General features: G+C 36.9%; 1 protein-coding gene across 2 annotated transcripts in view; it reads left to right on the top strand.

Moving 5' to 3' along the window:
- Positions 1-13317, top strand: part of Fgl1 (fibrinogen like 1) — a 62674-nt gene that overhangs the window by 7853 nt on the left and 41504 nt on the right. For both annotated transcript variants that reach the window (XM_063234621.1, XM_063234623.1), the window contains exon 2: positions 10575-10756. The gene's annotated coding sequence lies outside the window, so the exon portion shown is untranslated. The remainder of the gene's footprint in view (positions 1-10574; positions 10757-13317) is intronic.

The raw sequence follows: 13317 nt of genomic DNA, 5'->3' as shown, positions 1-13317 counted from the left end.
CTTGATACTATCAATCATATCAGTTTTGAATAAAATCAGTCGATATAAAAAGCAATCAAATAAGCCAGTTTAACTAAGATCAGTCATGATAAAACAGTATAAGTCATAAGGGCTCCAGATTAAGTTAATAGGAAATTAAAGATGATTACTGTGCTATATCCTGATGTTTTTGGGATAACTGTCTGTGCCCTCAAATCTAAAGCAAGTAGACAAAGTGGGACAGAATAAAGTCTATCTAAGCAGAGTGCTGGGAGTAATGTGGGCTTTAAATCCTGATACACACTATTAATATCTTTTGCGATCTCTTTTTAAGACTCTCCCTCCCCTTTCACTTCCCCAGGGTACACTGCATTTTTGGGTTTGACCAAGACCCTTGGTTTTAAACTGGGGGGAGAGGGCAACCTGCTATTTACCTAAGTGGTTCTGAACCTTCTCTCTCCTGGACTTGATCTCTATTGTATTCCTTTACCTATTAAAGCCTGTCTTTCTAACCTATCCACAAACACTGGTCTAGTTGCCCCTATTACTCTCTGGTTCTCTGTCACATAGAGCATTGTTTTCTCATATTTGATTCAGCCCATGAACTCTTTTTCATGTTAATTATATTTCTTATAAATGGCATCTCAGTGGACCCTACCTCCTGATCTACTCCATGTGTGGTTCTTTTTTTTTCTTTTTTTAATTTAGTGTATCAAGGCCATCTATATTAGAGATTATAACCAACCTTCTCTGCCTCATTTCTGTTATGCTCTTTTTTTGCCGTCAGTTGTCTGCTTATCTCCTTCATTCTGTTTTCTGCTCCATTCATTGATGCCTCTCTGCCACTGTTCCTGAAATCCTAATACTTTTCTCTCTCTCTAGAATGTCCTGCAGTGTTCTCTGTAGAGTTGGATCAGTGGTTGTGAATTTCCCAAGTTCCTCTTTGTATTGGAAGCACTTTGATTCTCCATTAATTTCTAGAGACAGTTTAGCAGGGTATATCAATCTGGGATGGAGGTTATTTTGTTTCAGGGCTTGGAATATTTTGCTCCAGGCTTTTCTTGACTTGATGGCTTGTGTCAAGAAGTCTGCTGTTATTCTGATGGGCCTTCCTTTATAGGTGATCTGTTTCTTGTCTCTAACTGCTTTTAATATTCTGTTCTTATATTGAATTTATGGGATTTTGATTATTATATGCCTGGGTGTAGCTCTGTTTTGGTTGTAGGTGGCTGGAGTTCTGCATGCCTCATACATCTGAATATCATTTCCTTTTCCTATGTTTGGGAAGTTTTCCTTAATTATTTCTGTAGTTCCTTTGTTTGTACCCCTGCTTCTCCATTCACATTCTTTATGCTCGTTATAGATCTTCTTGTTGTCTTCTAGCCTTTGTATTGTTACTTCTTGTTTCCTTGTTATTTTTAAAAAGTTTTTCCTTTCATAATCCCACATTGCAAAACTGTCCTCCAGTTTGGATAATCTGTCCTTAGTTTCTTTCAAGTAGATTTGCCATCTTTCCATAGAGTTTTAAATTTCTTGGTAATCTCTTTGAATCTGCTTCATGTATTGTATATTTTCATTACATTCTTCATCAAATGGTTCTCTCCCTTGTTTGAGTTCCTCCCTTCTTCCATCTGTGTCTTCTTGACGGGTACTTAGCATCTCTTTTATTAATCTTCTTATATCTTTCTTTACTTAGCTAAATATTTCCCTTTTGAACTTGTCTATGAGGTCCCAAACATATCTCTTTATGTCCACTGGTGCCGTGTCTGATATTGCATGTTTGTTGTTCTTGTTCTCCTTTGTGTTTACCTGTCCTGGGTCAATGTTCTCAGGGTTGGGACCTGGGAACTTTTTATTGTTGCTTCCTCTTCCCATCTTTTTTGTTTCTTCCAGGAGGCCCCAGTTTTTTTCTTTGTTGGTTACAATTCTTCTGAAGCACGCTGGCTAGGTGATCCTTCCCACTGCAGTGTGCTAGTGAGTTACCAACAGGGGCAGCGTATGCTGGCCCCTCCCCTCCAGATCAGTCAACCTGCTAAGGCCTTCACTGTATTACTGAGTGCCACCTCCCCTCTGGGTCAGTCAAACTTTTGATGTCTTCACTGTGTTAGTGTGTGCTGCCACCATAGGGAATTGATTTTGGATAACCTATTGGGTCTCAGCCAGGTCACATGACCCAGACCAAGCTCACTCCACCAATCCCATTTGGGAAAGGAACAACTGACTGAAGTCACTGCTGCCTCTTGTACTTGCCAGTCCTGCCTGATCCCAGAATGTCATCTACTTGAGCCCCCCTTTCTGTGGAATGGCTCCACTCCTGTCACTCACCACAGGTTGATGCAGGCTCCCTGCCAGCTCAGCTCTGCATTTGGCTGGCTGACCCCCAACCTCAATGTGACTGTGCCTCCAGTGAGTTGAAGCAGTGGGACCTTGGATGGCTTGGGTAGTCGCCTACTGCAGTGGGAGCACTGAACCTTTAGCTGTTCCAATGATAGAAACATACAGTCTATGTTTGTTTGATTGGTTCTTCTCACCTTAATTTCTTCTTGGGATGAGAGAATTCATCTCCCTATGTTTGGGACTCCCCACGCTGCATTATATTGAATTCTAAGTTGACTATATCAGGGAGCCTCTGTAGCCAGCTGTTATCTATCTACCATCTTTGCCCAAACCAATCCATAGGTGGGATTTCTTAAAGGGGGCTAGATCTAGTGTGTGATGCTGGGATTAATTTATGGTGATCTATTTCTACTCCTATTTGTCTATTTGCGTAATCTAAAGTTATATCTGCATTTATACCTACATAAAAGCCCATATCAACATCTATCTATTTATGTTGATTTTGAACCCCTGACCTCAAGGGATCCTCTTATCATAGCCTCCCAAGTAGCTGGGACTAAAGGCATACACCATAATGCTTGACTAAAATGTATATTTTTAAATGTTCTACTGTAGTTCAGAAATTTAGTCAAAATGGCTAACAACTCTAAGGATTCTACTTTGAGATAAGATCGTAACATTTTCCAGTTGGTTGAACAACATCGTCTGAGGAATATCTTAAGAATCTGACAGCTAGAGAAAAAAGGAACAGTTAGAGTTTGAATTTAGTATTTGTAAAAACAATTATAACAAAATTTATCAAAGAAATCAGAGGTATCATCACTAAGGAACAGAACAAAAGCAAATATCTTGTGTTATCATCCATCTCCCTCGTTCCTGATAGTCTATTTCTACTCCTACTCCTACTACTACTATTACTAATAATACTTCATAGAAATGGTGATAAAGCCAGTGGTCCTCAGTTTAGGGTGGTTCTGACTGAAGAGGGCACTCGGGAAAATCTGGATTCATTTTTGGTTGTTAAGCAGGGGAAAGTGAGGTGCAATCCCAGATAGACGCCAGAAATGCTGCTAAGCACCCTACTGCATGAGTGAACCATTACGACAAAGAGAGATTTAATGCAAAATTTCAATACTACCAAGATGTAAACACTGACAGGTAATTAATTTAAACACAAAAAGTTTGTTTACACTGCTTTTGGCACAGTTCCTGGCACATGGTAAGTGTGTATTTGATAATCATTTCATTGTTTTTAAGATGCAAACTTTGTTTTATTTTATTTTGGGGAGTATCAGGAATTGAACTCAGGACCTCACACTTGCCAGCCAGATGCTGCCCCACTGAACTGCCCCAGCCTTCAAAGACATATTTTAAAATGTGATTTTACTTAACATAAATTCTTGTGTTCTTTTTTCATCACATACTTTTACTCAATAAAGCTGAACTTCTTTTTCATGTGTTATGTATAAATATACTGTTTTCTATTAGAACTTTTATTTGGTGGAAAAAATATAATGACAAGTGATTTTATGAGGTGATTCTTCTTTAATAAGAAAATTGTTGTCTTTAATAAGAAAGATGTTAATTATTCAGGATGAGATTTTTGATCCTTGGCCAGGCAACATCAATGTCCCTCTTCAGCCTTAAGCAGTTATAAGATAGATGAACTCTTGGCCTATCTGTACTCTTTAAGAATAAGGGATCAGTGTTGGGGTGGGAATAAGATAGAATAAAACAATGAAAGTTAGAGAGGAGATAAGAAAAAATCATAAAAAAGAAATTGTACTTTCAGAAGACTGCAACTCCAGGACATGAAGTTACCCAAGGTAGCTTGTTTTGTCTAAAAAACATTCTTGAAACTTTCTCAACCTGTTCTTTTATCATAAGATCAAATCTTTTCCCTTTATTTTATTAACTAAGTGTGTGATTTAGTATCTCTAAGGGCCAAGGAGAAAAGAAACATAAAACAAATGTATTTCTCTGTCTGTCTGTCTGCTTCTCTGTTTCTGTCACTCTCTGGCTGCCTTGAAACAGTCTCACAGTGTTGCTGTTCTGGCTTGTATCTTGAAGCCCCCCAAAGCCTCATGTACTCACAGGTGGGGCTTTTCTGAGGTGGCTGGACTAAGGTGTGTGAATGTGAACTAAGGATGTGTGAATATGGATTAAGGGTGTGATAACTAAACTAGCCCACTGATTGGTTTAGCATAGTTCTAGGCGTGGACAATGGAAAGACTCCCATGAGTGTGGGTGGCACCACACAAAAGGTTTGTAGCCTGCCAGGGATTTAAAAAGGGGAGAAGTTGGCTGCTTTGCCCCTTCCTGTCTGTCCTGCCATTGACTGTTTCTCCTCTGCCATGCTTCCTTGCCTTGGAGCCAGCCAGTTTGGACTGAAAGCTCTATCAATTGTGTACTGAAATAAACCTTCCCTCCTTTAACTTGTGAGTATTGGGTATTTTGTCCCAGCAACAAGAACATAACTAAAACAGTTTTCCACCTTGGGTTCAAAACCTCTTGCATTAGCTTCCCAAGTAGCTGTGATTATAGGCAAATTCCATTGCATTTAGCTAAACATTTTCTTTTAAATATAGCTCACACCATATTTGTCCTTGATTTAAACACCCCATTAGTGATTTTCCTCATTGATTGAAGTAAAATTCAAATTTCTTTCAACAGATTTATAGAACCCCTGTGAGCTGGATGCCCATTGCATCTCTGCACTTGGGGATTGCTTGATTCCAAACTATTTCTTGGACATTCAAACACACTTCTGCCTCATGGCTTTTCCATTAGCTTTTTTCCCTGCCTGGACTGCTCCTCCTGTCACCTGTCCCTTAACATCACTACTACATACTTTCTTACCGCTTTGAAGTTTTTGCTGAAATATCATCTCAATAAAGCATTCCCTGAGCTATTGAAATTTGTATCTTCTTTCCCCACCCACTCCCTGGTCCTTTTCCTTGTATTATACTTCTTTCCCAGGATATGGCAGAGATCATTTTCTAGCATATTATACAACTTGTTCACTTTAATATTTACTTTCTTGCCTCCATTAAAATGTAGAGCAGGAACTTTTGTCTAATTTGCTTATTACAATTTTCCCAGCTTGTAGAACTCTGTCTATCAACATTCTCTATTCCTTGGAGTCTCCCCACCCATCTTAGTTCTCATTTGTTTTTCGTACTGGAGTGATTCATCCAATATCTGGTGATCTATGACGTGTCTATGTGGGGGAACAAAAGAATTAATGGAAAGCTACCGTTATGTGCATGGGTGGATTTTGTGCACTAGTGACCTTCAATGTGCCATTTAAATGATGAGCTGGCACATGTACGGAAGTGAAACTGGCTCTTAGAGCATGCAAACTATTAGTAAAGTAGATATGACCTGTTAATTATGAAATCCCAAGTCACATATGCAGGACACTTCCCAAAGTCCTTCATGTGGACTTGTTGGCAGAATTTGAACAGGTTTTTCTATAGGAGGGCCTAGAACTGATGCCTGAGGAGAGGATGATACAAAAAGTCCACATTGAATTTTTGCAACTTCTGTCTTGCGTGGATGGCCCGCCCTCATGCTGCAGGGTGTGCTGCTTTTCCTTCTTATAACTGACCCAAACTCACCCTACAGAGCCTCCTTGCTTTCTTACATTTAACGTAAGTTTGCTGCCATTTGCACTTGTTTTGACCTGTTCTTTGTTCAGAGCAGAAAGAACCTAGAAACCACCTCTAGGAGACTCTAGCACCCCAAAACCTGGCAGCAGAAGGACTACTGTATGTTCATATCATTAACTTTTTCTCTTTGCCAGTCTATTTCTCCCAAGAAGAATTCACAAGTCTCCTGCTATGCAGTATATACCTGCCTGGCAGTAATTGGTGTAGAAGTGGCTGATCTCACTCTTTATCATACATATTTTCATTTAACTTCTGTTTATAGCTCCTACCTTCTGATGTTGATATCCTCACATAAAAATGACTTCTAGATCAAAATTTTTCATGAATAAAATAGAGGCAAAAATGGGGCAGTGGATGAATAAGCGTATAGGAATTACATGGGATGGGTAAGTACGTGGTCCTCAGATCCAACCGTACTTTATATATTAGTTCACCAGTCTGCCTATATTGAGCCTGTGACCATTAATTTTTGTGGTTCTTTCATGGTATGTGCTAAGCTCACGGTCTCACAACCTTTAGGAATGAAGTCAAAACCAAAGACAATGGTTAGGAGAATTTTATTGGAAACAAGGTAAGTTCCCAGATTTACAAAAGGGGTTCCAAGATGGTGGCTGCATGGCCCCTCAATTTAGAACTAATTATAGATAAGCAGAGCACAAGATCACTCAGTTGTTTAGCAGCCACTGATCACTTGAAGCTCTGTGGATTTAAAATGACCATCTGGAACTTAGGCTCTCTAATCCAGTTCCTCGGCGTACATAATTTAAAACAAATGGATTATAGAGAAAAAATTGTTATTTTGCACTTTAAATTCCTTAAAACCGAGGGGCTTAGTAGGGAGGGGCTATATCTCGCTTTAGTAGGCAGTGAGTTGTATTCCCAGAAAAACAGTTCCAACCAGAAGTGCTACTTTTGATTCTTCTTGCAAGGACTAAAGCAGGTTTTTGATAGACAGCCTCGAACTGGTGTCAGCCTGTAGATGGAAAATAAAAAAGACACTGACCTTTAAACTCTTGGTGCTTGCTCTCTCTTTCACAGTGGTCTACTCTCACCCTGTAGGGTGTACTTTTTCTTATTTTTAATTGGCTGGCACTTGCTCTGTGGAGTGTGGAGTCTTTTCCTACCTTTAATAAATGTAAAATCTCACTGCCTTTTGCACTTGTCTTAACATATTCTTTGTTCAGGGTTAAAAGAACTTAGAAAACACCTTTAGAAGGAAACCTTGGAACCCTAAAATCCAGGAACACATCGATCAGTCCCAAGATTTCAGAACAATTTTCCAAATATCATAGCCTACTAAAAGTTTGTTTGGGGCGTCAAGAAAGGCTGTGTATCCAAGTCTGGATACACAGTGGTTCCACCAACCACTATCCCTTTCAAAATCATGATGGTTGGTGGAGTTGGTCAGGAATAAAATGAGGCAACTAGTTTTTAAAAGATAATAATGTACATTTTTAAATAAATAATACCAGTTTTATCACTTTCTGCTTAGAATATTCAGGAGCTGTAAAAGAGTTATGTCATAGGGCTCTCTGTCCAAGTCTTTGCTTTTACCCTGATCATTCACTAGTTATGTTTATTCATCTGTGCTGCTTGATGATCCATGAAGTTCCTTAATTTTTATATAAAACTTTAATCTTCTTTTATATTATATTCCAGGGTGATTTCTTTTCTCTTTCCTTCCTTTTTCTTTCTTTTTGGTGATACTGTGGATCTTTTCATGAGCTAATCCTGACATTTTTTGTTTTTTTATTTTCAAATAGGGTCATCTTTTTTGTGTGTGTGATATCATGGGCTCTGCATACGCTACATCCTTTTTTAACTTTTATTTTTTAGACAGGGTGTTCTTAAATTGCCCAGTCTGGGTTCAGACTTGAGGTTATCTGCCTCTCCTTTCCAGAACTACAGAAGCGCATTACCGTGCCAAATCTTCTAGGGTAGTTTCTCATAAATAATAATAATTAAGCAAAAATAATAACTTAGAAGTGGGAGTGGATCTTAGGAATGATTTGACCCAATTGTTTCTTTTTATAGATGAGAAAATTGAGAGTCAGAGAAGTGAAATGACTCACTGGGTATAGAATGAGCAGTGACAGAGCCTCAAAAGCAATGTAGATCTCAATCTTCGGCAAAATGATGCAATTGTCACTTAAACTATTTTATTCATATTGAACACATGGATTAATTAATTAATGAAAGATATATTTACTTAGCATCTATTAAGTTAAACTGTCCATTAGGATATAGAAAAGTAACAGTAGTGATCCATCAGCAAAATACAGCCTATCTGGGACCTGGAATCCGGACATCTGGAAAATAAGCACTAGGTGAAGAGAAATGGAAGAGCGGATCTCTGTGAACTGGGAGGGAACTGACTGGCAAATTGAAACCACACAAAAAATGAAGAAATAGCACACAATGCAGAGAAAAAATAAAAACAATCTAGAAGCTCATTCTGGCTCCCAGGGAGGGGAACATCTCTACAGACACCAGGTAAGCCCGCAAGGTTGGAAGCACCAGGTAGAAACAGTGAACCTGGATAGCAGTGCTAGCGCCAAGAAATGCCCATGACTGTTGTAAACTACAAAAACAGTCCAGGGTTTTACTGTGAAGGGGACTCCTTCAGTACTGCAAGCTATGCTTTCAGAAAGACTCCATTGTAGCATCCATCATGTTTGGGAGTGTTTAATCAGGAGCCAGTTGAGAAAGGAGTTAATTATTTAAGATTGAGGTACTCATTTTGTAGCTTTGATACAACTATGCAAAACCATCTTTCTCTTTCCCTCCTTTCCTCCTTCTTTTCTTCTTCCTTCCTTCCTTCTTTCTTTCTCTTTCTTTCTGTCTTTCTCTCTCTCTCTCTTTCTTTCTTTCTTTCTTTCTTTCTTTCTTTCTTTCTTTCTTCTTTCTCTCTTTCTTTCTTTCCTTTTCACTGCTGTGATTGCAGCTAGGGCTTTGTATTTGCAAGGCATGCTACACTTTACCAGCTGAGCTGTACCTGTACTTCTGACCTTTCTTGGTATTTCTTCCATCACAAGCGTCAACATTAACAACAGTGTATCATTGGACAAAGGAATAATATTACTCTCTGCAATTTCAGTTTTTGACATGATTCCTTAGAATACTAACCCTAGAGTTTGTCCTGCTGTCTTTCCAGGTTCCCCCTAAACAGTGATCTTGGCAAGTCATTAACTGACAGTATGATCTATCTGTTTTGGTAAAGAGCATAGATTCTGGACTTAGAGTTCTGGTTCTGACTCTTGCTAACTGTGATCTTGGGCAAGTCACAAATGCCTTGGTTTCCTCATCTGCGAAGTGGAGATAGTAACAGCACCTCGTTATAGGGCTGTCATGGCTGAATATAACTACTGCAGGGGCTGGGGAATGTCACTCAGAGATACATTCCGGAATCTTCCAGCACTCAAGGAAAAATAATTTCTGTGCCTAGCATATAAGTGCACCTCACGTGACAGCCCTTCTTTCCTCCTCCTCCTCCTCCTCCTCCTCTTCCTCCTCCTTCTTCTATTATTGTCCCTTCTCTGGGAAGGTGAAGCCATAGCTTATCAGTTGATGCAATGGAGAGAAAGTAACAGAGTACAAAGAGAAAATGTAGGTTTATATTTTAAAATATTTCCTTTTACCACAGAAGGAATGATCACATTTACCAAATACAGATGATCCCGTGTTTTGTTTTTGGCATTTAATGTCAATAATTTGAGTTCTTTACCATTATGAATATATAATTTGCATCTCCCCTGTGTGTGTAAATCCCTTCAGCCTAATTAATTTTTTTTCTTTCTGGGAAGTCATCAGTACTACCTTTTCCCTGATAACCTTCCAAAATTCAGAGCAAATGGTAGGCAAATATTTACCAAGAAGACCAAATACTAGCAATACTCAAGTCTAATAAACAAAAAAAAAGAAGGAAAACAACTTAAATTTTACTGGAATTTGAGTTAATAGAGACCGTAAAACAAATAGCAAACAACTACATGAATTATATCAGAATAGAGAAAGAAACAATGAATTTGGATTTGCAGTCCAAAACTGTTATTCTATATGGTTCATAGAGCTAACCAGACACCTATTACACATTAGAAAATCCTCTAGAAATTTTTTAAACAAAAGTAACAGCTTGCATGGAATATAATTGATACTTACAGATAAATAGCACTATTTTGTGCCTGAGGAAATATTTCCATTTTCCTTAAAGATTAAATAAACTGAACATTTCACCTTGCCAATTATTAACCTGCCACATTTTTATGACTCAGTAAATATTTGGCTTCTTTCCATGTTTTAGTTGAAATCACACTTTAATTCATATCTTTATAGGTAACAGCTTACTATCCTTCATACCTATAAAACAAAACTTCAGTGGAATTTTAGTTTTACTTAATCTTCAGGTGAGCATTACTGGAGTTAAAGTACAGAAATTCTCTGGATGAGCTCATTAAAAAGAGTTAAAAATAATCATAAAGATATTACTAACAATTTTATAAAAACTCAGACAAAAAGGGATCAGTGAAAATGTAGCATTGGGATTTGTCCTTAAATCTTCTTTTTTTTTGTTTTAAAATTTCCTTCCAGTTAAACCTATTTCTTCATTTTGTTCCTGGAATAAAGCCAGAATCAACATTGTCTCTATTTCTAATCAAATAACGGAGAAAAAAAATCCCAAACAACCAACAGCACAAATTCTAATGGAGTTAGAGGATCCTGGAAGTGGTGTCTGGACCAACCTGAGCTGTGTCTCTCATTTCTGACTTTAGGCAAGTTGTTTAATGTCTCTGTGCTTTTGTCATGAATGTGATAATGCTAATTTATTTCAAAAGGATGGTAGCAATTGTAACTCAAAAAATAACCATTGCCTATGAAAGTGATCAGTTGGTTAGCAGGGAAACAGCTCCTGCAACTTTGAAAACAAATTTAAAATTATATTTTCTTTCCATTTTGAATGGATGGGAGTTAAAGGACCTGCAATTTCAACAAAATGGGAAATAAAAGGATCATATTATAATTTTCACCTCACAAATGTTTATACTTATTTCATCTATTACTTAGCTTTTTAAGGCTTTCATTGTTACTAGTTTTTTATTCTTTATAAAACCTAGTGCTAATCATATTTATACATCTTATGTAGTTATTATGTAATATATTATATAATTAGTTTTATATATATATTGAATTTTATGTTATTTATAAATGAGCACTTTAAAAGCGTGCTTTAATTTATCTGAGAGCTAGAAACACACTGGATAAAAAATTTTTAAGCTCTTTAAGATTTGAAGACAATTTATTCATTTCTGAACAACGTGGGTGATTCCATAAACACATGGAACCCGATGAAACATAAGAAGTAATTACTTTGGTAGCATTAAAACAAAGCTCAGAAAGCATATAGATTTCATAACTTAATCCTTTGACTTCTGAGACTCTAATCTGATGGTTGGAAATAAATTAAAATAATGATCTGTTGTTAGCGCAAGAAAAAGGGAATATTATGTTTACTACAAGTTCTTATCAGGTCCTTTTATCAATGAAAATGCTCAATTCCAAATAAATACCCAAATGAAAACCCAAATAAAACCCAAATCCCAAATACTGTGTACATAATTTGTTTTGGTCTTTTTGAAACAGGGTCTCACTATGCAGTTCAGGTTGGCCTTGAGCTCACTTTGGAGCCCAGGCTGATTTCAAATTTGCAGTAATCCTTCTGCCTCAGCCTCCCAAGTGCTGGGTTTACAGGCATGTGCCACCACACCTCGCTATATATCATATTTTTATACTAATCTCTTGGATTAATGTGACTATACATAGTTAGTCTATTTTATTCTTTAAGTAAGTAATTTCTCCTTCTCTGGGCCTTGTGATTTCAAAGGTTGCTGATGTTTAGCTGGATGACCTTACTTCCTTCGCTTTAATTGTGTTCTGATGGTATGTTCTAGCCTCAAATGATAATGCTATTATTTCTAGCAGTCCATAGCCTTAATGCTTTCTATTCCTAAAATATTTTTATATCTCTATAAAAATATTTTCTTTTCCATCTTAATTTTCTGAATAATGAAAGTTATTCTTGTTCCTTATTTCTGTAACATTAAAGAACTTTATAATTATATGATTATAACTGTAGTTGATTACACATTTAATGAATCTCCAGTATGCAGAGGCAGGAGAGGTTTACTTTTTTCTCTTCTTTCTTTCTTTTTTTTTTTTACTTCTTACTACTTGAGCTTTAGGATAAAATTTGAAATTAAATAAAGACTAGAAGGATATAAACTGAGATTTTAAAAATCATACTTAGTACTCACTGAAAACATTGGTTAAGCTAATAATTTATTATGATAGAGTTATGATAATGACCTTAACCTATTGAGATCACTAAATTTTAAATATCTTGGGTATTGTTTTTTTTTTACGTTATTTCTTTCTGTGTTTTATCAGTATGTCTCTTTTAAATCAGAACTAAGCTGTCACCCACTAAAATGTTTTCTTTAAAAACGACGAAAAATTTTTTTTCTTAGTTATTGCTGAAACGATAGAGGAGGCCAAGGCCATCTGCTAAGGGAAATCCGGCAAATTCAACAGACACAAAAGAATTTTGTCTGTGAGCAATTTTGTCTCTTATGAGCAACTACAAAAACTACAAAATAAACTAGGAAGCTCTAAAATTCTATTTGAGGTTTAAAATTTTCTTGTCATCCATTCAACAAATATCTTGGGTACATTCCTGGATTTAATTGTGATCCCCCAAGAGATGTCCAATCCTGACTCCTGTGCAAATGCAATTTTATTTGCGAAAAGCATCTTTGTAAATGAAACCAACCAATGCACCCATGCTAGATTACAGTAAATCCTAGTTCAACAATTTATATACTTATATGCAAAGGGAAATTTTGTTTCAGAGATATATAGAGAAAAGACAAACCAACACACTTTATCAAGAATTATCAGAAGCTACAAAAGGAAAAGGTTTTTTTTTTTTTTTCCATAGAGACTTTAGAAGAAGCACAGTCTTGGAAACACCATGATTTTGGATTTTATTCTCCACAGCTAAGAAACAATAAGTACCTAGTTTAGCCACCTGTTGTGGTAATTTGTTGAAGCAGCCTAAGAAATAAATATGACTATTCACCCAGAGTTAGGATATAGCTGTAAATAACATAAGTCAAGTTCCTCACCTCATGACTGTGGATGGGAGATGGTTGGGAGGACATTTATCACATGTATAGTGTTTCACTATATTTAGTGATAAGTGTTAAAGGGAAATGTAATCAATAGCAATAGAGATATGGAAGATAAAGCGGATGATTGTGACTTTGTACATAAGTAA

Source organism: Cavia porcellus, unplaced genomic scaffold, assembly GCF_034190915.1.
Source record: "Cavia porcellus strain 051 isolate PalLab524CR breed Dunkin Hartley unplaced genomic scaffold, mCavPor4.1 scaffold_24, whole genome shotgun sequence".
Lineage (NCBI taxonomy): Eukaryota > Metazoa > Chordata > Mammalia > Rodentia > Caviidae > Cavia > Cavia porcellus.
This window is presented reverse-complemented; position numbering and strand designations above follow the sequence as displayed.